Source organism: Amblyomma americanum, chromosome 7 (assembly GCF_052857255.1).
Source record: "Amblyomma americanum isolate KBUSLIRL-KWMA chromosome 7, ASM5285725v1, whole genome shotgun sequence".
Classification (NCBI taxonomy): Eukaryota; Metazoa; Arthropoda; class Arachnida; order Ixodida; family Ixodidae; genus Amblyomma; species Amblyomma americanum.
The window spans coordinates 33,537,976-33,560,936 of NC_135503.1; the positions used below are offsets into that span (position 1 = coordinate 33,537,976).

At 47.5% G+C, this 22,961-nt stretch overlaps 1 protein-coding gene across 1 annotated transcript in view; it reads left to right on the forward strand.

Moving 5' to 3' along the window:
- LOC144098829 (uncharacterized) overlaps window positions 1-22,961 on the forward strand; it is a 109,910-nt gene that overhangs the window by 1,395 nt on the left and 85,554 nt on the right. The window lies entirely within an intron of this gene.

Below are 22,961 nucleotides of genomic sequence, written 5' to 3' on the forward strand. Positions count from 1 at the left end.
GTACAACGTGAAGGCCGAACGGGAGGCGTTTTACTTTGCCGTTCAGAAAAGGAACTACATGTGACAAAACGTATGGCAGAATGCTGTATACAGTTGAGCTCAACCACCACCACCAACAAAAAAAAAAAAAACATTTCGTGAACAAAGGCAAAGATACTATATTTTTGCCTTGGTTTTTTAGGTTGGGATCGTGCTCAGTATGTATATATCCACAGTCCCGCAGAGCATATGAAGGGGGCGTTGCTGTGGCCTCTGCGATTGCGAAACTGTCATGGCGCGCGCGGTACGTCGACTCTTCCTCAACAGCTGCTTTGCGAGAGCCAAGTACAGCGACAAACCATGCTGAAATCAGTAAACTTGGCCGGTAATGAAGTTTCCCACTCGCATTTACAACTCGCATACAATCTGGAGTAATTACTCATTATGAATCCACTTAGGCACAGCCGAAGGGCTGCAAGGGAAATCTATACAGCTTTCACGGAAAATTCATTCTTGAAAAATTCGCCGTAGTCCTGGGATCGAACCCGGGACCACCGTCTGTCCGTGGAAGTCGCTTTACCAACTAAGTTAACCAGGACGAATAGCAAATGGTAGAGCGAAAAGGAATAGATCAACAGCTCCAAACGGGAAAGGTGCTAATCCATGTGAACAGTGTTAGTCAAACAGCCCTAAGCACTGGGCTCTAAACAAGCTATAGCACGCTAAACATTACCCTAAACATGGGACTAGCTTATGTACTCTGACTCGTGCTTTCGTTTAATGATCGCTTGCTCTGCAAAGTCGAAGGTACTGTGGTTCAAAACCTATTTTGTGCCTATTCGGAAGACACATCTGTAACACTTCGACGTTCATTTCCACGTTCCTTTGCCAGAGGATTGTTATACACAAATTTCTGAATGCCTTTCAAATTCGCAGTGCAAAATATATATAAAAGACAAGGAAGGAACCTCACGTGACGGGCGATTTTCTCTTCCGTCTCTGTCACGCTGCGAACTTTAGCGATGAAGTACCGCAACTCACCGGATTTACAGTCCTTCTGTATCGAATTCATCAACACGCTTTGTTCTTGCTCCAATTGTTCAGAGCAGTGGTGAGTTTTTTTAACGTGGATGATGGCTGCTGCCCGCGGTGAGTCTAACAACCATTACCTCGTTGGCAGTCAGTAATGATGGATCTGGATTTCATTTATGCAGCTCGTTTCGCTCTTCGCACATATTGTCGAAATATTCGTACGCACAACGGATTTGACTAACAAAACGGTTCTTTCAATTGAGCCTGGTTCGCCGTCATCGATACATTTTGGAAGCAAGCTGTAGTTTGGATTAACAGTCTAGAAGAAGATATAAAGACGGATTTGTTCATCTTCCGATGCCGTTGCAAGCATCTCTAATTTTTCTCTTTCACTGCGTTGTTAACGTGAAAAGACAGCCTAGCTTCGTTAAACATCCTGTCAAAACATTGAGAGGCGTAACACTCATGTGGGCCTGATTTAAGGAGGAGCTTTTCGAAGTTAAAATTTCGAACGCGTGGAGACTGGCAAAATTTATCAAACCGTCCTTTAAACCCAAATCCATCCTTCAAGACTTCCATTTTAAAACTGCTTAGTCCACAGATTAGACACCCGGCAAGGAGCATGCCTAATTTGCTAGACGAGACTGACTTCGCATGAAACGGCAAGGCAATCAAAAAGCGTGAACCAGTGCTTTATTTGCACAGTAAACGCCGCATCACTAGGATGCTACAACCAAGACGGGCAGGGTGCGCGGAGTTGGTGACGCGCCAGACTCGAAGACGCAGCACTGCTGTCAACGAATCGCGGTTGTCGCTTCCAATTTTCCCGTATATCGTTTCGGCGTACTGTTGGATGCTGCTTGCAACAAACAACACACTTTACCTCTGCTACTCTCACGAATGTCGGGAAATTGTTCCTGAGCGTAGTTGCGGTGGTCGCTTGAACCTGCCAATCGTCGTCTTCGTAAAAGGAAATATTTCGCCAATCACTCCCGGAGATTTGCATAATTTAACCTGTGACGTGAACAGGATTTCAAAACTTTACATATTGTCGCTTTGAGATCAATACAGGAGGCTAGAAACAGGGCTCAGAAGAACGTGTAGCGGCCGTGGCCTCAAGGGTTGCTGTGGGAAATCCCGTGAATAATGCTTCGAGGGGAAGAGGGCGTGTGCACATTATTGATGTCTATGGTGAGCACCCTTGACGAGTGCAGTATTTCTTTCTCTTTCTACATTTGTACAGACAGGGCGGAAATGGAATACCTGCGCATCCGTTTTCTTGCTCGGTATATTTTTATATCGTAAATGAGAATAAAGGGGGGGGGGGTGAAGGAAAGGGGGGGGGAGAAAGAAGCGCAATTCTTATAACTTGTACCTCGATAAGTTATCGTCCCTTTTCTACTTCCGAAGCATGTATAACATTCTTGGACAACAATTTTGAATATTAGAGTATTGTAAGGTACTGTTATGCTTATATTGAAGGTAAGAGTTTATTCTTCCGATGGGTCACAAAATCTTTCTTTTAAAGTTTTCCATCGCTCGCATCAAGCAGTTAACTGTCGACTGGAGATCTGCGGATATATTGATTGTTATAGAGAAAATTGCAAATATATATGAAAAAATTGCGCTCATAAATTCTTTCCTGTTGAAAGTGCTTTTGTCAAGAATTCCCGGATATCCGACCACGCGTGAAACGGGTGTTGGCTCTCTCCTGTGTATAGTAAGTAGTATCAAAATGATTTGCTGCACTGAAAGGTCTTTTCTCATCAGCTGAAGTGCAAATAATTTGGATTTGGGGCAATTTACTGGATTCTACCTGAGCTTTTGGTCATTGTATTCCTCTATGTCCACCATATCCCCTGGCTGCTTTTAGCGGTGGTTGTACAGAATAAACGTTTTTTACGCATTGTGAACTCAATTTTACTTATCTTGCCGAGAATGTTTCCGTTACCATTGTTACAACAATTTCTCTCTTTTAGCGGATTTGTTCCTGAAATCCAAAGTTCAGTGCCGGCAAGTTACGAAAGGGGATGCAATTAAAACAAAAACAAGAGATGATATTTACGCCTTTCTTTAGAGCGAAGCCGCGCTTCCCCGTTGTGCAGGCAATTAGTGGCAGCGAGCCAGGCAGCCGTTGCAGCTGCGTTGTCCCGCTGCGCAGCAAAGTTACAATCTTTGCCAAACGCTGGTGAGCTATGGGACCGCTTAACACTACCCGTAGGTCTCACCGCCTCACCGCTAGTTAAATTTTACAAGGGGCGCCAGTTAAGGCGGTCAGATGATCGCCGCGATCGGTGAATAACGATGAAGGCACGATGGCCGGTGATTGTGTAAGGCAGTTAGCACTATGAAGATTACATTGCATCTTCATACGCTCGTCAGCGACACGTTGCCGACTGGTGCGGTAAACTTCGAACTTCGTAACAAAAATGGTTTACTGGGGGCGGAAGACAAGATACAGGGCAATTACGAAAAGGCGGTTTGAAAGCGGCCGTGACCGAGAATTAATCCACTCACGTGGGGCCTAAGGCTTGCCAGAGCGAGAGCCAGTGGACCTCGCACCTCCAGGAACGCGGGAACGCGTGCACAGCTTGCTAAGTGCGGAACGCAATGAGGCACCCCCGCGTCGGCTTTATTTAAAGCTCCTAACTTTAATTTCGAGCGTCCTTGAGCACTCGTCTATTTTTCGTGGAAAAAGGGTCTTTGACCCTTTGCGACTGTGAGAAACATCATCGACGGCGCCGGCTGTATCGCGCGAGGGCATCGCCGGAATCAGAGCCCTTTTGGCCTTAAAGCTTTAAATGCGTAGATACTATAGACTACACAGGGTGTTCGAATGTTATAAGGCACTTTAAAGCGAATTTGGCATAGAGAGTGAAAGAGCAGCTTAGTATGTGGCGTCCGATGAGCACAGGTTCTGTCTTTAACTGTACAGTGCTTTCGAAGAAAATATGTAAAGAGCGTCTCTCCCCCTATCCTCTACTACGAACGTCTATGACAAGCAATTTTTATTCTAATAAGATTAATCTTGTTGCTGAGACTGATTATGCGTGCGTATGATAAGTTTATTGGTAGCAGGGCATGCTTTATCAGATGTAATTGGAATACCTGAGGCATTCCAGGTGTCGCGCTGCAGGTAAGGTATTAAGAAAGTAGTGGTTTGGGCTTGTTGGTATTGTCGAGATTTTTAGCTACCATTACGTGTCTGAGCGTATTGCTTCATTTGAAGGTATTATAAATAGTATTCAACCCGTACACGCGCAATGTTCATTGTGATTCGAACGCCTGCCGACTTAGCGAAATGCTTAGAGAGCCTTAAAAAGTAAAAAAAGATTTGTCAGACCATTTGAAATCTACCCTTGAATAATTTGTTCTTGATTGGGATTGAGCGAAGGGTTTACAAAGTTTTTCAAGACGAGGTGCAGGGTTAGTTGCCTCCACATGCTTCAGTCAGTGTACACACACACACACAGACACAAAAAAAACGACCACAGAGGGACAGAAAGACACCACAAAGCGTTAGTAACAGTTATGGAGGCTTATGAAGAATGGATCTAATTTCACAAACATAAGAAAGGTAACTGCAAATTCAATTTGTTCAAATGAAAACGCCTGAAGGAATTGACAGCTAACTGCAAACCGGTCTTACGTCTCAGTGTTAATATCGTAGAAAACATCAACGTCCTAACTTCCACTCAACTCCCAAGGACAAACTGCGGATGGTGTGTTGTGCTAGAGTTGTTTTAAAACGACAACAACAGCATTTTAGTTTCATCACGCTGATCGTCTTAGGCAATGCAGCAGATAAACACAAAATATTTTAATTTATTTTATTTTACCCTGAAGGCAGACACTTAAGGGGGTGTATGGGAGGGCAATGGACTAGCTAAAGGAAAAGAGAAGAGGCCGACCACAATATAGGGAATCAGACAGGCCCATACGCAAACACCAGAACGGAAGAAATGAAACCAGGAATTCTTGAAATTTTATCTTCTATCGTAGCAATTCTCTTGCAACTCTGTGGTGGCTGCATGCGCATGAGGTGAGGGAGAGAGTTAATTGCAGCGTCCAACAGGCTTACGTAATCGAGCCAACACGTCGTTCAGAAGCCAGCCAGCACGGCCTGCAAGCAACGTCAGGGTCTGCGCGATGCTACGAGCGAGAAGCCACGCAGTCGGTGCCGCGACTAACACGTGTCCTCTTCAGGGGGGTCGGGTTGCTGCTCGCGAACGATACGCGACGACGCAGCACAGGCGAGTCTTGCAACTCTGCCAACGACCGCCGCTGACAGCCGCTGAGACGACGCAGGGGTGTGTGTGTTTGTGCCAGGCACCAAGGCGCCGAGAGACGCGAGCCTTGGCCAGGTGCGCGAAAGCTGTGGGCGTTAAATGCGGGAGCACAAGAATGCGAGGCGGGCCGATTATTGGTCTTTAAAAAGGCTTCGCACAATCCGGACGGGGCGAAATTCTCACGCGGCCGTGTGTACTGAGGCTCTGAGGAGGAATAAATTTACTATTCCAGCTGTGACCGCTATGTAAGTATATATCTGTGAACCTGCAACGTCACCATCCCTCTAGATTGAATGCATCATGTTATTTACTTATTTACAATACCCCTAAAGGCCTTCGTGCGAGGGTATTACTTAAGGGGGTCGGAGGCGTGGGCGATACAAGCATATAATTAAAAATAATGCACAGGCACTTGAAATAAAACTAATAACGGATGCAATAACGAAGTACGAAATAGAGCTAGTATTGTACACAAATGAAACAACGAGCAACGCAAAATAAGAGAGAGAGAGAGAGAGAGAATGAAAAGGAAACGCAGGGAGGTTAACCAGATGTGAGTCTCCGGTTTGCTACCCTACACTGGGGATGGGGGATAGGGGTTAGAAAGATGACAGAGAGGAAAGCGCAAAATAAAATACCCAGTAATACTATGATGTACATAATACAACAAAATACAAAATCTGTTAGTCCATGGTTTGCTTTAACAAATGCTGAAGGGATTGTAAGTTGACCTCAGTAGGTAACGTAACTCTGTTTTCACACGTAGAATCAAGGAAACAATTTTGACGTGTAGAAACAAAAAATCAAATAAGTGCGCGTGAAACTGGCCTCGAGCAATGGGAGGCTGTATTGGTGAGCTCAGACCTGGGCGTTCAAACCCGGGCCATCGAATGGGCTACTCGGGTTGCTGCCAGTCGTGGAATGATAACTAGCCAGAACGGATCATCTGCATTTGCACTTTCTGACGAAACAAATGTTTTGCAGTCCAATCGAGTATTGAGTAGGGGTTCTGAATCGCCTGGAGAAATTACGATATAACTAATGCTTGTGGGAACGAAAGACAAAAGGGTCAACCTCTCTCTGTTGGTTGCCCTATACATAGGGAGGTGGATAGAGGGAGCGGAAAAGGAGAGAAATAAAAAGTTGAGGAAGCAAAGAAAACTTAAAAAAAAAGAAAGGAAAACTGACCTCGAGATTTGAGATACGAGATTTGAGAGACGAGTACCGAGATTTGTTTCCTCGGCTAGGGTGTCCGGCATGTAAACACGAGGACATTGAAGCCGACATTCATCACTTACTGTGGGACTGCCCAGCTCTCAAGCCTACAAGGATCCGGCACCTGATGGTAGCAGGTCTTTCACCAAGCAACCCTGCTTCATACATTGCCTGGACGCAGAGACCGTACCATCGTTCTCTACTGGACTTCATCAAATCAGCTAACCTTTTTCCATTCTTTTAGTCTCTACTACATCATTCATCACACCTTCACCCATCATTGATGCCCTGGGGCAATAAATTTCGCATAAAAAAAACTGACCCGTTCATCTAAGACATCGTGGGAGACGCTCGCAAATGGATATAACGCAGGTCTAATGCATACATGCGTGACACCTGCACGGCATTAATTTGTGTTTCGAAGCAAGGAGAAAAGCACCTGAACAGGCCTGTCCTTAGTCACGCAGTCTGTTGCACAGCGATTTTGAAAAATTAATAATAATAATAATTGGTTTTTGGTGGAATGGAAATGGCACAGTATCTGTCTCATATATCGTTGGACACCTGAACCGCGCCGTAAGGGAAGGGATAAAGGAGGGAGTGAAAGAAGATAGGAACGAATAGGTCCGTAGTGGAGGGCTCCGGAATAATTTCGACCACCTGGGGATCTTTAACGTGCACTGACATCGCACAGCACACGGGCGCCTTAGCGTTTTTCCTCCATAAAAACGCAGCCGCCGCGGTCGGGTTCGAACCCGGGAACTCCGGATCAGTAGTCGAGCGCCCTAACCACTGAGCCACCGCGGCGGGGCTTTGAAAAATTCCGAAAAATGAAGAAAACATGACTAATTAATTTTACCTCTGAGAGTTTTTGAGAAAGTCATTCTGCTATTGAGTATAAACTTACTGCCTTAAGTTACCCCTTGTAGGGTTACACAGCCATTTCAACTCATGCACGGACATCATGCAAGTTTTAAATGATAAGCGTAATTAGATGCGCAGAGGATTCAACGGCACGTATGGAGAAAGAGGTGCGGTCATTATCAAGAGGTGGCTTTACATTACATCACTGCAGCAGCGACACGCCCAAGCACCAATAGAGCTTGTCGCATAAGAGAGAACGGAAGTGGTTGGCGCCTGTCGGCTTGTTCATTTTTTTTTTGACATTTTCCTGTGAATTTCTTCATGTTTGCAAACCGACTAATAATACTTGCAGGACATGCCTCTACTCTTATGCCTGCTAGATTATCTACTCGTCATTTTCGTGGCTATCGCCATGTTTGACGTGACAGCCTTACCGCAGATACGCCTTCCTTCGGTGCCTTGCGACTGATGTTTAAGCTGACGTGCCAAGTCATCCTGGCCCTACTCCACTTTATACGTATCCCAGCATCCCCTGCCGATCGTAAGCAAGCCTTCGAGGAGCCAACCTTTGTTACAGACCCTCATTCATCTTCTGTCGTCATCGTCACCTATTGTGACGCATCTTTTTCCCTGTTATAACTCCCCGCGTAAAGCAGCAGGCAGAGACCAACACCGATCTGTGACGTAAGCAAAACGCGATGGCGCTGCTCTCGTGGATTGGGGGTAATAGCTGGGAGTATGGCACACAAGAATGCATGTAAATAAAAGTTTTCAAAGTAGCTTTCTAATTTCACAGTGCGGCTATAGGAGGTTGTTGTTTCATTGACAAAAGCTGAGCACTATCAGCCCCAAATGAAACTAGAACACTACAACTGAAAGACGAACAGCAAAATTCGAAGATCTGAACTGGCAGAGCTGAATAGCAGCGCCAGAGTAAAGCTGAGATTTGGGCTAGTTGGTAAGCATTCATGGTAGATGCACAGTGCAACAAAGCCGGCACAAGACAGTGCTTGTCGCGCCTTTGTCCCGCCTTTGTTGCGCTGTGCACCCACCATGTTGGCTTCTATTTCCTCTCCAGGTGCAAATATGTTTGCGTTTTGTGCTGACATTTAAATTTTATGGTTCGCGTTTCATTTGTTGCTGATAGTACATCCTATAAGGGAATGCGAAACTATGGAACTTCTTTGGAAAGCAAAACATATTTTTAAAACACCGGTAAACCGGGCGGCAGCGCGGCTCATAAAAACAAAGAAAAATAAGACGTTCCTAAAATTATTTTCCTATACCTATGAAGGCGGACGTTCGTTGGCAGCTTGCGAGCAGTTTTAAGAAGAGCGTGAAAAACTACACAAAGTCATTTTGATGCTTTTTTAAGGCGTCTTCTTAGAATGTCATAATATATGTGCGTTGTGATGCGGGGCATATTCCTCCACTGTATGCCTAGGCGCTCAACCAGCTGGGTGATTCGTCGCATCGTACAAGCTTCTAGTGCAGCTGCGTTCGCTGCATTTGCTCGAAAATGCAGTAAAATTACACAGCCTGGACAAATCTAATGGAAGGCAGTTCTCAGATGGCATGATAAGAAGACGATAAGCATAGGAGACGATGGCGCTGACGATACCCCCTACAGCCTCCGGCATTCACGAGCGCCCCCTGCATGTGTAAACACAGTGTTGGTTTATAGAGCTGTTCACCTGAGGCGAACTTTTCTGGCATTCCGCTCATGAAGTTATTTACTCTCTTGCGGTTGTTGACAGTAAAATTTGTTGACAGTAGAAGGAAAATCTCACGTTTTATCCGTATTAGGGGGAATGTAGATTCAGGAACACTAGACTATCGACCACTTTAGTAAATCAGCTTACGTGAAGTTGTTACCATCGGAGGAGCGAGTTTAAGGAGCTCTAAAGCCGGTACCAGAGGCAATTTCGAAGTTGTGCATGTTTTGTTGGGTTTAATGGGTGTATTTCAGGAAATTTGATACATTTTCTCTGTAACCTTATCGCTATGCTAAGGTGGACGCTAATTAGCAATTACTACCTAGTTTATTGGATATTATGGTGTCTAAACGGCTCCTGCTATCATGCTCTAAACGCAGGGTTAAATATGAATTATTGATATTCCGAGCATGTTCTGTGCAAGTGCAGCGGGTCAACGGATATGGTTGCGGATACGGTTTATTTTCATGTATCTTCAAAACATAATGGCAACACACCTCCTTCTAGTCCTGTTTTTGTTTGTCGCTTGCAGCAAAAAAGATTAAGAAATGTTGCTTTTATCACCAGTTTAAGTCACGGAACGGAAGCATGAATCAGCAGACATCAATGGGACAGAGACGTGCTGAAGGCAGACTAAAGTTTAAATGTGTGTAAGAATTCTCAATTGTTAAAGGCCTTTACGTGCATAACCCCTATACGGTTTTTGTGATACTTGTAAAATAGCAGGCCCCGTCTCCTGCACAGACATTTATCTGCGTTTTTTTTGGCTGCTGCTGTTTTTTTTTTTTTACCCCTGCAGCAGCTTAACGTATTCCGTGTTTCGGTTATTGCCCAACCTTCCGCGAGCAGGCTTCGCGGGAGAAACAGGGGAAGGGAAAGGGAGGACCTCGGCTTGTCATACTTCTGCTCGCTTGTACGTGCGCGTGACTGCCGGCACAAATAATTCCTGCGTTACACTGACCAAGTTTGCTCGCAATTCTTTCCAGTAAATAAAGTTTTGCTTAAAACGTACGGATTCCGCGCACCTGAACTTCCTCTGCTTGGCAGATTACTTTAACTCATAACGCCGTCGTTTTCTTCGTTACAGCAGCAACTCAGGGTTGCTCGCGTGATCATAAGAAGAAATACGCGATGAAGTCCAGGATGTCTCCTCATTAGAATTTTCGTTCAGCTGACGCTGCAGCTCGAGCGGCTCACGGCAGTGCCAACATTGTCCGGATACCGTTGACAAGAGCCGACGCAGTAAGACATCTGCGAATGCTTGGCCGAAGAGAACTTTTAGCGTCATGGTCTTCTCCTGGCAACTCCACATGCCGTCTGCACCGCCTAGACCCCTTACTTCAAATCAGTCCTCCGTCCGGCGTCTCCGGCTGCGATGCTACGCTGTTGTGTCGCCTGTGGCTGGAAGTGGCGTTCACAAATGCCTACTCTCACTTAATCGCAATGGCAGACTCTCCTGCGTGTGAGGTCTGTGGGCGCGACGAAACTACAGAACACCTTCTTTGTAACTGCCCTCGGTTTCAGCGTGAGCGTGCACTCCTGGCTGCAACTCTCCGCCGTTTAGATCCTCGGCCCCTTACTGAAGCCAAGATTCCGGGTCCTTGGAGTAAGCCTTCATCGCAGAGGACAGCTTTGAAGGCACTTTTCAAGTTGTTAAAAGACTCAGGACTGAGTGCGAGATTGTGAACAATCAGTGTGTGCCCTGTGTACCCTGCGAGTAATGGCCAACGGACACGTGGAAAAGTGTTCATCTCCCTTTGTTCTCTCCCCTTTCTATCTCTCCCTCCGTTCCCCTTCCCACGTGTAGGGTAGCATACCGGGCGCTGCCTACTTAACCTCCCTGCCTTTCCGTTTGTCGTTCTCTCTCTCTCTCGTTCTCGTCTCGCCCATTCCTTTCAACAATTTCCTTTTCCCCACACGCTGCTTACGCAGACTCATTTCACGGATCTGGGAATTTAGCGAAGCTTTTTGCAAATCCCGAAGCTCAATAAGGTCTAGAACAGGGACAGAGGAGTGCCGGCATCGGACTACCCTGTCTTTTCTGTCTTTCTTTGCTTGTTGTGCCTTTTATATAACAAAATAAAAAAAACTTGTAAAACTGCTCGCAGTTCTACGGTTTCACGATCCCATCTCTTAACGAAACTCTGTGATATATACGCACTCCGTGCAGGGAGGGAGAGGAGGTTGTGGGGGAGGGGTGAAGAAAGGCGATCAACCGGCAGGGTGTGTTCTTGACCTTCGTTGACAAACGACGCGCATATGACAGGGCGTCGGCCCCTTTCCCTTTGCGCTGAGCATCTTCCGTGGCCCACTTATCGCCGAGCCTGGGGAGAGGGAAGTGTGGGAGAGAGAGAGAGAGAGAGAGAGGAGGACACGAGCGCGGGAGCAGCGCAGCCCCGAATGCGACGAGCCTGCCTTTACATACACCACCCCCACGGCACCATGGCTAGGCTGGCTAGCATGGCCTCGGCCGCGATGCAGCCAACGAGCGGGCTTCGCGGGAGGAAGAGGGGAAGGGAAAGAGAAGACCTCGGCTCCTCCACAAGATCGGAGGCGCCGCTCCTAGCAGCGCCCGCCCGGGCTTCGGCGGCCCGCCTAAATGGACCGTCGCCAGCTTCCGTCTGGAGAACGCGCGCAAACCGCACTGCCGCTGCTCGAAGCGTTGATTAACGACCGTCGTGGTATCTTTCATTTATGCTTCGTTTTAGCCTTTGTCGTGACCCGGTTCAGACGAAGTGAATTGCTATTGCAGCCCGCATTTGCGAGCTTCAGTTCACTCTCCCGATTATCTTTGTTTTTTTTTCTCTTATAGACGTATACAGCGCAGTATAAGTCTGATCTGTATTGATATCGCACGCTCACTCACTCACTCACTCACTCACTCACTCACTCACTCACTCACTCACTCACTCACTCACTCACTCACTCACTCACTCACTCACTCACTCACTCACTCGCTCACTCGCTCACTCACTCACTCACTTACCTTTTCCTTTAATACATTACAATTTACATAACATTTCAATTTCTTTAGTTCTCTGATTGCGTCTCTGTCTTTCATAATTTGCATCCCTTTTCCTTGGGTTTGATCCCGACATGTCCGTTAGCATTTCGATGGAGGCGAAATGCTAGAGGCTCGTCTACTGTGCGATGTCAGGCGGTCTAAATCATCCGGAGCCCTCCACTATGGCGTCCCTCTTAGCCCAAGTCGCTTTGTGACGTTAAACCTGAGGCAATCCTTTCACTTGAGGGATCGTTCCTGCGCACTTACCGTTTTCCTGTTTAGTACTTCTCATATGCGAGTCCTAATTTTCGTGCATATTTTTGTTTCGCCTAACTTTTCTCCCCTATGCGGCGCTATTCAGATTTTCCTACAGTGACGGACTGCTGTCTTTTACGGAACATACCTACCGACCGCGTTTATCCTAGTGCGTACATGCCAGTTCACTTCCCTCTGGAGCTGCCGCGGTGGCTCAGTGGTTATGGAGCTCGCGGCTGCTGACCCGAAAGACGCGGGTTCGATACCGGCCGCGGCGGCCGAATTTCGATGGGGGCGAAATGCTACAGGCCCGTGTGCTGTGCGATGTCAGTGCACGTTAAAGATCCCCAGGTGGTCGAAATTTCCGGAGCCCTCCACTACGGCGTCCCTCATAGCCTGAGTCGCTTTGGGGCGTTAAACCCTATGAAACCTAACCAAACCAAACCACTTCCGCCTCGCATTTCTGCGTTCGGGATCGGTTCCACGTCTTGCCAGGGCGCAGTGATTCCACTCTAAATATGGCTGCCTCCTGGTAAGAGAGCTACGACCAGCTGCACGGACTCATGAAAAAGTCAGTCAGGCGAAATCACGACTTCCTTCTGGCAAGGTAATTAATTATGGAAGTGCCTTCATTCATTAAGCACACCGGCTGTGCTTCACATGGTGAGATAAACCAAAAGAAATTAAGTTTTTGTTTTACATCTGTACCTCATAAACAAGAGTGAGGCAGAAATAGAGGATTCAGCTGGGCTGATTAGTGCAACCAAGCGCTTCGAAAATAAAGGCGCCCTCATTGCATAATGTGTCATTACTGAAGTCTGGAGAGTCTTGCAAACTTATTCGTTCGTGGATCGTATGTTTAAGGCTTCGAGTTCTCTTGCTCCTGGTTTGAATCCATCCATGTGAACTAAGAGTAACTTAGATGCCCAGAAAGGTGAATTAAAATCAAGCTTCACTGTGTATTGCACTTCGGTTTCTTCAAAGGCGCTTTCAAACTCAGGAAATTTTACCACTGTCATATTTGGAATTCGTCACAGTATTTTGCTGACAACTGCTTCTTCATCAAGGGCCGTATTCTATAAGCTGTCCATTTTCCATTGTCCATTTGGCGCCCATTTGGTCCTCTGTCATTGGTCACTCAGACTGGTCACTGTGGGAATCGACCCGGATTGGTTGGCTGGCGACCAGACCTGACCGTTGGCTGCATATCGTAGGCAATGGCAGCCAATGGTGAGTTCCGGTTGCCAACCATCCAATGGTCGCGTCGCTTCCCGTAGACGCTTGAAAACTGCGGGTATATCTGAGTGACCAATGCCAGAGGACCGAATCGAAGGGAAACGGACAATTGAAAATGGACAGCTTATGCAATACGGCCCCAGGCACACTTTCCTAAGAGGAATCTGGACGCTAACGAAAGCGAACAAATTATGGTGCCTGTTGCACTTCCTTCTCGAATCCGCTATTCGAAATCCTGCGACACGTCGCCTTCCAGGTGTTAGTCATATGAGCACTGCAGTGTTTGTAAATGCGATATCATTGAAAGCCTCATCAGGGGGAAAAAAAGTGTGTCATTGGTCATAAAACTCTCCCTTTCGCTGTAGGGAAGTTACTTCACATTTCGGATGTGACGTCACATCCGGTAAGGGCATGAACAGCTTTTAATGCCATCCCATTGCCAACCCATAAGGTTATTAGGTGTGCCTGTGAATTTTTTTACGACATACAACAGCTACGCCGAGGTCGTAAACCCTGTGGAAGGCGCCCAATAAGCTATCATTGTATTAAATGCAAAAAAAAAACTAAAGGCGAGAATTGATAAGGACATGGCCTCCGGTCGCACCATTACTCCCATTTGCGGGTACAGGCTGGTTGACTATAGTGCCGCACTTGAACCGCGTGCGCAGTCTATATACACACGCGGCAGTATAGTGCGGTCACCTGCGGCAGCGTTTAAGCGTTACACCGGCATCGCATTACCGCGTTCCGCACGCGCCCTCCCATTGTTCTGCCACGCTGCACCGGCGGCGGAGGGGTGCGAGCGTGTGCGGCGCCGCCGCCGCATAGCTGCCTCGCGGGGGGGCATCGATCGCCGGCCAGTTCCGCTTGCTGCTCGGGGCTGGCTATACGTGGCCGCCGCGGTCGCCAACCGGAGCAGCCGCACTATAGGCCCTGGAAGAATTTCTTTCAGCACACAGCATTCACGATCTATTGACTGTCTAATGATTTTCAATGAACTTTGTGTGTATTTTGAATGCACAGAGCAAATCACAGTCACACACTATCGATAGTGTATAGAGTGTAGTCTACTTTCTGTTTATGGTCTGTAGCGTAAGGAGAGTAGTATTAGTATTTTCAACGCACAGTCCACATGACAGTCATAGACTATGGACAGTATACAGAGTGTAGTCTACTTTCTATTCTTAGTGTGTTGCGTAAAAAGACTACTGGCCTTACAGGCACGTAGCCAGAAATTTTTTCGGGAGGGGTTCGAGGCAGTTTTATAGGGCGAAGCCCGTGTAGGCGGAGGGGTGGGGGTGGGGGTAGGGGTATTGTGCGCGAATTTGGGGGGGGGGGGGGGGGCCCTCTCGGGTCCCCCGTGGATACGTGCCTGTAGCATTAGTATTTTCGATGCACAGTACAAATGACAGTCATTATATACGATGGACGGTATGTAGAGTGTAGTCTCCATTCTATTGATAGTCAGTAGCGTAAGGAAAGTACTAGTGCTAAGCGACATAGTACTAACGCTAAACGACAGGGAAGAAGGGTGAGACAGCAGCACAAACGGTACAGGCATTACCTGACTTTATTCACTGAAAACCACGCACTTATGCAGGCAACGATCCAGTGCCTAAAAAGCATCATAAACCAAAACGCATGCGCGACGGCACCTTCCGAGTCAAGAAGTTCACTTCCTTGAAGAAAGACAAACATTCGGCCTGCTCGTGCACGAGTGACTTTCCACTGCATTCCACTTGTTTCCCTTCGTCCCTGTCGTTTAGGGCTATAGTGTCATGTCTTCTCTATCTAAACACCAACTTGCCTAGACTGCCTACAGACTGTCCATGGACATTCGTTTTTTTAATGAGCATGCCTCATTGCGTCGTCGTTGTCGTTGTTTTCCTAACAGCTGTGCCCGATATCTTCTGAGGAAAGATAGAAAAAATGCTGCTGCCCACATGCTTGTTGGCTTCAAAAAACTTCTCCCTGTGAAGAAAAAAGTAAAAGCCATCACTTGAAACGGCGCTTGAAACTTGAATTGCACACAAGAAGGTAAGGTGTGAACAGCTCATTATCCGGGGTCACGGAGTGCCCGGGGTAGAGTTGCAAGTTTTTCTCTCTCTTTTTTTTTTTTTGTGAAGCCAGACGTTTAACCTTTTTTCTTCAAGTTATTGTAGGCGTGTCATAAAGTTCTTTTTTTTTTTTGAGAAATGAAACAATACAAGCAAAGAACCGCTGTATCGTTCCTTTAAGTGCGGTAGGCGGTGTTGGCAGGCTGATTTTATTTTCTATTTGTTCTTTGTGCCGCCCAACTGACGACTGTGTAGCTCATTTGCATGAGTACATCCTTGCTTATATGCCGCTACCATTCACGGCGCTTACAAACTGAACGCAATACACAATGGACAGCCCCATGACGTCACTTGAATTTACGTCCCACGGGCTACCGATATGTGCCTGCGTACGTCACGAATACGAAGTCGGAAGGTGAATGAATGGCGACTAAACGAAACAAAATAACCCCCTTTCCAGACAGACAGAAGAAAACTGGAAAGGAACAGCGACCGACTTTTCGTAAGGTACAGCCGAGAAATCGTCGCACCCTGTATATAGTCTATGACTGTAAACTCCGCTACGGTGACCACGTAAAATTTTTCAACATTTATTATTTTCTACTTTCAGTCATTTCACTATTCTACTTCGCTGCCTCATGCCTTTCTTTTTTGCGCAAATACTTCCTTGGCATTCACCACCATACCTTGGCCGATCCCCACGTGTGGGTATGTGCCATGTTTACTGAGGTAAACAACAACAACATTCATAAGAATCAAAGCATATTACTGAAGCAAAACACAAACAATACAGAGGTGGGAGGAAGGAGAACTATTGTGCATATGCCAAGCTATTCTACTTAACCCTAACTAGGCTGCATTGCACCACACATGCTGTACTACACATCGGGTCACGTATAGCTTCTGCAAGGCAAACTTTGGGCATAGCGTTTCGACGCAATATATCTCCCGCCCCGAGCGATCTTGCAGCGGCCGACGTGGTCAACCCAGGAGGCTGTCTTGCATCGGCGGGGACCCGTTCCCCTTTTCTGGCCGCGAATGAATAGTGCCCTCGGCGGGAAGCGGCGCCTTCTCATCCCAAGGTGCGCCCCTCGTGCACACCGTAATACTCGCCGCTCGCGGCGGGGGAACATCTGCTGTACCCCAACGGGCTGCTTCCATTCAGTCCCGCTGCAGTTGTGGGGAAAGGCGAGCAGGAAGAAGGGGGGGTCGGCACTCGGCGGGAAGCCAGACGTGTCGACGAAGGAAGCGGGGAGGAGAGGACGGCTTCGAGGAGGGTCGCTGCTCTCGCGCGATTCTGCACGCCGTATTGCTCCGCCGCTTCGCAGCTGTCGAACGAGGAAATGGGGACGTGCCTGCGTCCGCGCGTGCGTGGTCTGTGTGCGTGAGCTTGAGCATGTGTGTCTGTTTGTGAGTGTGTTAGAGAGAGAGAGAGAGAGAGAGAGAGAAAGAGAGAGAACGTGCGATTGGAGGCGAGTTTGAGCACTACTCGAAGCGTCGATTTATCCCGGCCCGGAGTAAGAGCGAGTGCATCTTGGCACTGAGCAGAGGGGAGCGCTTTTGTGCCGCACCACCAGGCTCCTCCGCATGGGTGTGTGCGAGGGGTGGAAGTTCTTGCTTCCGGCTTCCGGTGCTGCCGTCGTTTCCTATTCACTGCCGACAGGCAACATGCAAGCACCCGCTACGGGTTTTACTTTTTGGTGTCTACGTGAGTCTTCCGAGGTTTTTGATTTCTGCAAGGCAACCAGAAAGCCAAAGAGATTTGGGAGAAAGACGTGAAGGAAAGCGGCACAGCCAAGCCGCAGCGAAGCAGACCGGTCAGACTCGCGCTTCCTGTCTCGAGTCGCCTCTTAGCGCTGCTCAGTTTTAGGCACACACATCGCCCCAGGCCTCAAGTTTGGTTTTGAACTTGTTGCGAATACATCATGGTCACCTTTAATCTTATACCGCGTACAATTTGCGATACAAATCCATTGTTGGGACGGACACGCTTAGTCCTACACCAATCCTGAGATATGGAGGCGCAACGTAATACACTGCACTGATTTTAACGCGATATCTTTAAGGGTCCCGTTCAGCTGCAACCCTGTCGTGGTCGGCGTGCGGAGAAAAGCAGGTATCCCACCTGCCACCTGGGTCAAGTGACCTTGTGACGTCATAACATTCTACCCACGGTGGCAGCTGGCAACCTGCCCACCGGATCGCAAGCAAACTGCCCACCGTGGCTGGTGGCAGTAGAGTTTATTTTTCCACAAACAAGGAGATACAATGGTTGTGGGGGATACAAGGGGAAAAAGCTGCTTAGGGGGAGCTTGACTGGCCCCAAGTACCGTTACAGTGGCTAGAGCAAAGCGGAGAGAAGGCTTATGAATAAACTAAACGTTCAACAAAGGCAAAACAAGAAACCCAAAAAGATACAATTCAAACAGTAAAAGAAAAAAAAACGAAAAGAAAAACGCCATACACAGCTTATCACAGAACACAGTCATGCGTACAAAAATATTTCAAGCCGGTTTCTTACAGAACAAGTGAGCACGTTGATGCTACATTGAGTAAGGTCATTTAATAACTTAGTAACTTCGGCAGTCACGAGAGGTTGCTCGGGAAGGGAAATCTGTGACTCACAAAACCCACCAGTGGCTCTGTTTGAAACAGCCAACTGCCGGGGCAGTGGCGCATCGCTTGACGAGGACTCCCAGGGATCTATAAATGTAAACTAGAGAACGACCAATTCCGCATATATGGGGACGTATGCAGAACCTGGGCGGCAGAGAAAGAGAACTTGCGTGGAAGGGATCTCTAATGCTATTGCATTGTACTCTTTAAGGGCAGGTTAAGCGCTATGTGATGGTGAAAGAAAGAACAGTGTCCGTGTGTGCGAAGTGATACGCAAAGATGATCCCAGGCCGCTGAAGTGACCCATTAACGCTATCGCGCCACGCCCTTAAGGCGGAGCTTAAGGGTCTCCTAAAGATTTTTTTCTTTGCATTTATTTCTTCTTCGGCACCTTCTCCTCGTTCACTGCTTCCTTTCCCTTTATGAATCGCCGTCGTGTTTCTGTTGCTCAATTAAATTACCTTCTCGGCGCCTTGGCACGAATGCACGCGTGCCCACTCGGCCACAAGGACGCGCGCGTTTTCGGCGCCCACGATCACTTTCTTCTTGGCGGCAGCCAGGAGGCGCACGCGTCGCACATTCAACGCCGTGCGCTGGAGTGGACGTGGCGTTGTGTCTCGCCGAATAGTAACTGCGCGCCATTTTTCAGCGCTTAAAACAGTCTTCTTGCGAGCTGTGCAGACAGAGGCCGGCACGGACTTTCACGCAAACGCGCTGTACTGGAAACGTTGGGGAATTCCGCAATGATACGGCACGCCGTCCGTGTGGCACAGTTTTAAACATTAATCTTGGCGGAAGTTGAGAAAAATAATAGTTTAGTGACGATATATAAGCATGCGTGCAGGCGTACTTCCGCACACCTTGAACCTTTTTCACTTATCGAGACTAATGATATTTGGAATTAACGATGATTTAAAAGAGCGATGCTTTCTCGGGCAAAAATTTTTAAAATTGTAAAATTGTGAGACACTGTTATGGAAATATTGAAGGCAATGGTCCATTATTGTTATATGTAGCAGAAACTTTCTTTTAAAGTGTTTTCAGCGATCGCGTCGAACAGTTAGAACTGCCGTTGAAAACCAATGGGGAATGCTTTTGACGATAGCGAAAACGTGAATAGAAAAAAAAAAATGCAAGACTGCCGTCGGATGTTCTGCGCATATATTGATTGTTATAGTGAAATCTGACATTAAATGAAAAAAAAAATGCGTTCGTGAACGGTTTCCTGCCCAAAAATGCTTTTGTCCAGAATTGCTGGGTACGCCTACACGACGCTGGTGATGCGATTGCTTCGACGAACGGTTGGCGATAACTTGAGCACACAGCCACTGTCCAGTCAGCGCTTTCAACGCTGGAATAGCAATGGTAATGCTTTTCAACGTGATCTCTTTTAAAACAAGGTGTTCTGGCAGTAACCTTTCGCCTGCCTCAGCATTTACATTGCCTCCAGAGGAAAGATGCTAGGAAACAGTGACCAAATAAGTCACAGCCATAACAGCTCAAAGCGTTTCAATATGTTGTGTTGTTGCCATGTATACGGCACATAAGTTCACATAACTAACCACTCTCTCTCTCTCTCGAACACACTCACGCACATGCGCGCGCACATAGTAGAGAGCCTAACTTTAACGTAGTGGTAGTTATGAATACTTCTTCGGTAAACGGTCGCTCTTAAGAAAGACATCACAGCAGTTAATCAGCCTTGAAACTGAACAGCAGATAAGGGCGCAATAAATTTCACGTCAAACGACAAACACTAGCATCTCCGCTACACTCCTGTCTTAATTCTCCTTCGTGCCGCCTCACAAGCTTGTGAGGTGACAGCGTCATTTTCCCTGGAGTCTGTTGAGAATGCACGTCGGAGAGGTTTACAAATGATACGCGGAATGACTCCACACTGACACAAGCTTCAGTCGACTTATGTAGTAAATAGCCGATCTACCCAAAAGTGCAAACGTCAATCCCTTTTTGTCTCAGCTATCGTAAGGTGTGTGCAGTGATTTGCGACTTCTGCGAGCATTCGAGAAGCGGCCTGGTTTCTTGCACATTTCTACCTGAAAATAATGAAAAGGGCTATGTTTCGTTTAACTGCAAACGCAAGCGCAGAGCTGGAGGGTTACAGGCAGACGAAGTAGACAGCCCCGATCCGCACCTCACTATAGACTATACTTTAGACTATACTATACTATAGACTATACTACACGATACTATACTATACTATACTATACTATACTATACTATACTATACTATACTATACTATACTATACTATACTATACTATACTATACTATACTATACTATACTATACTATACTATACTATACTATAGACTATGCGCACCATACTATAGACTATACTTGTATGAAGCTGAACGAGGTGGTTCCCTTCATCCGTCATTGAATTATCTCCAGATTCTGAGATTATACCTGTGTTTTCCCTCAGACTGTGCTTTCTCTCAGAATGAAGGAGCTGCACAATCCCACGAGGGCCGCACGACTCAGGATGAGAAATTCCAGCGAATGGACGCTGAACTTCGCCCTTCTGATTCGTCAGAAGGGTATCACGTGATCGCGTTCACAGGTTTTACTTCACTGAGCTTTTTGTTACGAGATACACGTTACCCCAGCGGAGACAACGAACGCCACAAAGTCTGAAAATCTTAGGCACCTCATTACAACACGTCGCTAAAGCCTGCCAGTACGGCCTCGTGTTCAGAATTTGCTACAGATATCAGTTCGGAGTAACTATTCACAAATGTTTTGACGCGAAAAGCATCAAAAGAGGCTCCAGACGATGACGAGAAACACTAGACGAGCGTTCACTAGCAACTGCATTAGCGGTTGCGGCTAGTCAGCGTTTTGTCCAGTGTCTCTAATTCCCGTCTGTCGTCTGCTGCGCGTTGCTGACGTCGAAATTCCTGCATACATACTTAACGACGCCTCACAGCCGCTCCCCTCGTGTCTGGCGTAACGGCCGCGTCGTCGCCGCCAGCCAGCCCACCCACATCACGAGTTCCTCCAGCCCGTCTGGGGGCCTCGCGACAAAGCGGTTGGCGGTGCCACGACGTCACGGAAAGGAAAAGCGCCCTGCCCACGCTCAACAAGAGAGCGAGCCTTCGCTGCAGGTGCCAGTGCTTCTGTTGCCATTGCAGAGTCGACGGTGCACATGTAGGCAGCGCGGTGACACCTGAACGCGCCGCCTGGAAGCGATTACTGGCGCATTGTTCTCCCAGCGCGCTTACAGTTCCAACTGTAAGCGCGCCGGTAGATGGGGCTGGCTCTATTGACGACGCAGTCGCCCGATCCCTGACAGCGCCGCAGGGCTCGTTAAGTTCCGCTCGCGCTGCAGGCTGCCGGAAGTAGCGCCACATGCGCTGGGAACAAAATAAAGGAGACGGAGCAAATGGGAAGGCTAAGCCTAAAAGACGCTGGCGCGCTTGGAGATAAAAGCTGTCTTTTCTGGAGTCCTCGAGAGCTTTGCAGGAAGGACCTATAGCTTGCCGTGGAGATCGCATGTGTTAACATAGCCATGCCGGAGGGTTTATCCTGGGCCGGCAAAATGTCTCCTGTGGTGCGCCTCCAGCGAAAAAAAGGCAGAAGGGAAGGAGACCAGCCCCGCCGCGGTGGCTCAGTGGTTAGGGCGCTCGACTACTGATCCGGAGTTCCCGGGTTCGAACCCGACCACGGCGGCTGCGTTTTTATGGAGGAAAAACGCTAAGGCGCCCGTGTGCTGTGCGATGTCAGTGCACGTTAAAGATCCCCAGGTGGTCTAAATTATGCCGGAGCCCTCCACTACGGCACCTATTCTTCCTTTCTTCTTTCACTCCCTCCTTTATCCCTTCCCTTACGGCGCGGTTCAGGTGTCCAAAGATATATGAGACAGATACTGCGCCATTTCCTTTCCCCCCAAAAAAAACCAATTAAAGAAAAGGAGACCAGCATATGATTTTTTTTTGGTCCTCGTTACGAACGCGAGAGTGTTGTGCTTACATAAGCATAGGTTTAGAAACGCCCGAAGAAGCCAGCTAGGCTGAAATTCATCAGTTTTGGCATGCGTGTAACTTATATGACAAACGACCACATGTGGTGACGTTTTAGAGACATTTGTGGAAAGAAGAGAAATACACCTGCAAGAAATCGAAACCACGTGTTTACTCGACGCTTTACTCGACGTATTCCGACTGATGGCGCATGGGACGCTATTGAATTGAATGCGCGACCACGGCCAGGCGTAATTACAAAAGCGTTACGTAAACCGCGAGCAAACAGCGTCTGGTCAAGTTTCCTTATCTTGCTCTGGGCGGGTAGTGTTCTCACGATTCTTTCGTGGCAAAGGGTAAATGTCATTGACAAAAAAACATTAGTTTCCGCGCACGGTTTTAACCTTACACTTTCTTTCATTAAAGCCCGCTGAGGCGGTTTATTTAAACTGAGACACGATTAAATCACAGCACAGGAGAAATAAGTTGGCCTCACGGCGATCATGTGAAGGCAGTTCGTAAGAATTGGAAAGAGAACGTTAGGCGCAGAAAGACGCTGAGTGCTGCATATTTCCACTGGTTGCATAGATAAAGAACTGACGCTGAAATGCCGGTAATTGTGCTTTGCATTTTGCTTAATTGGCTACTGTTTGACCAAGTACGTTGATACAGCTGCAGAAATATGTATCTTAGCGTGTCAAACCTTTAGAGTGTACTTTGT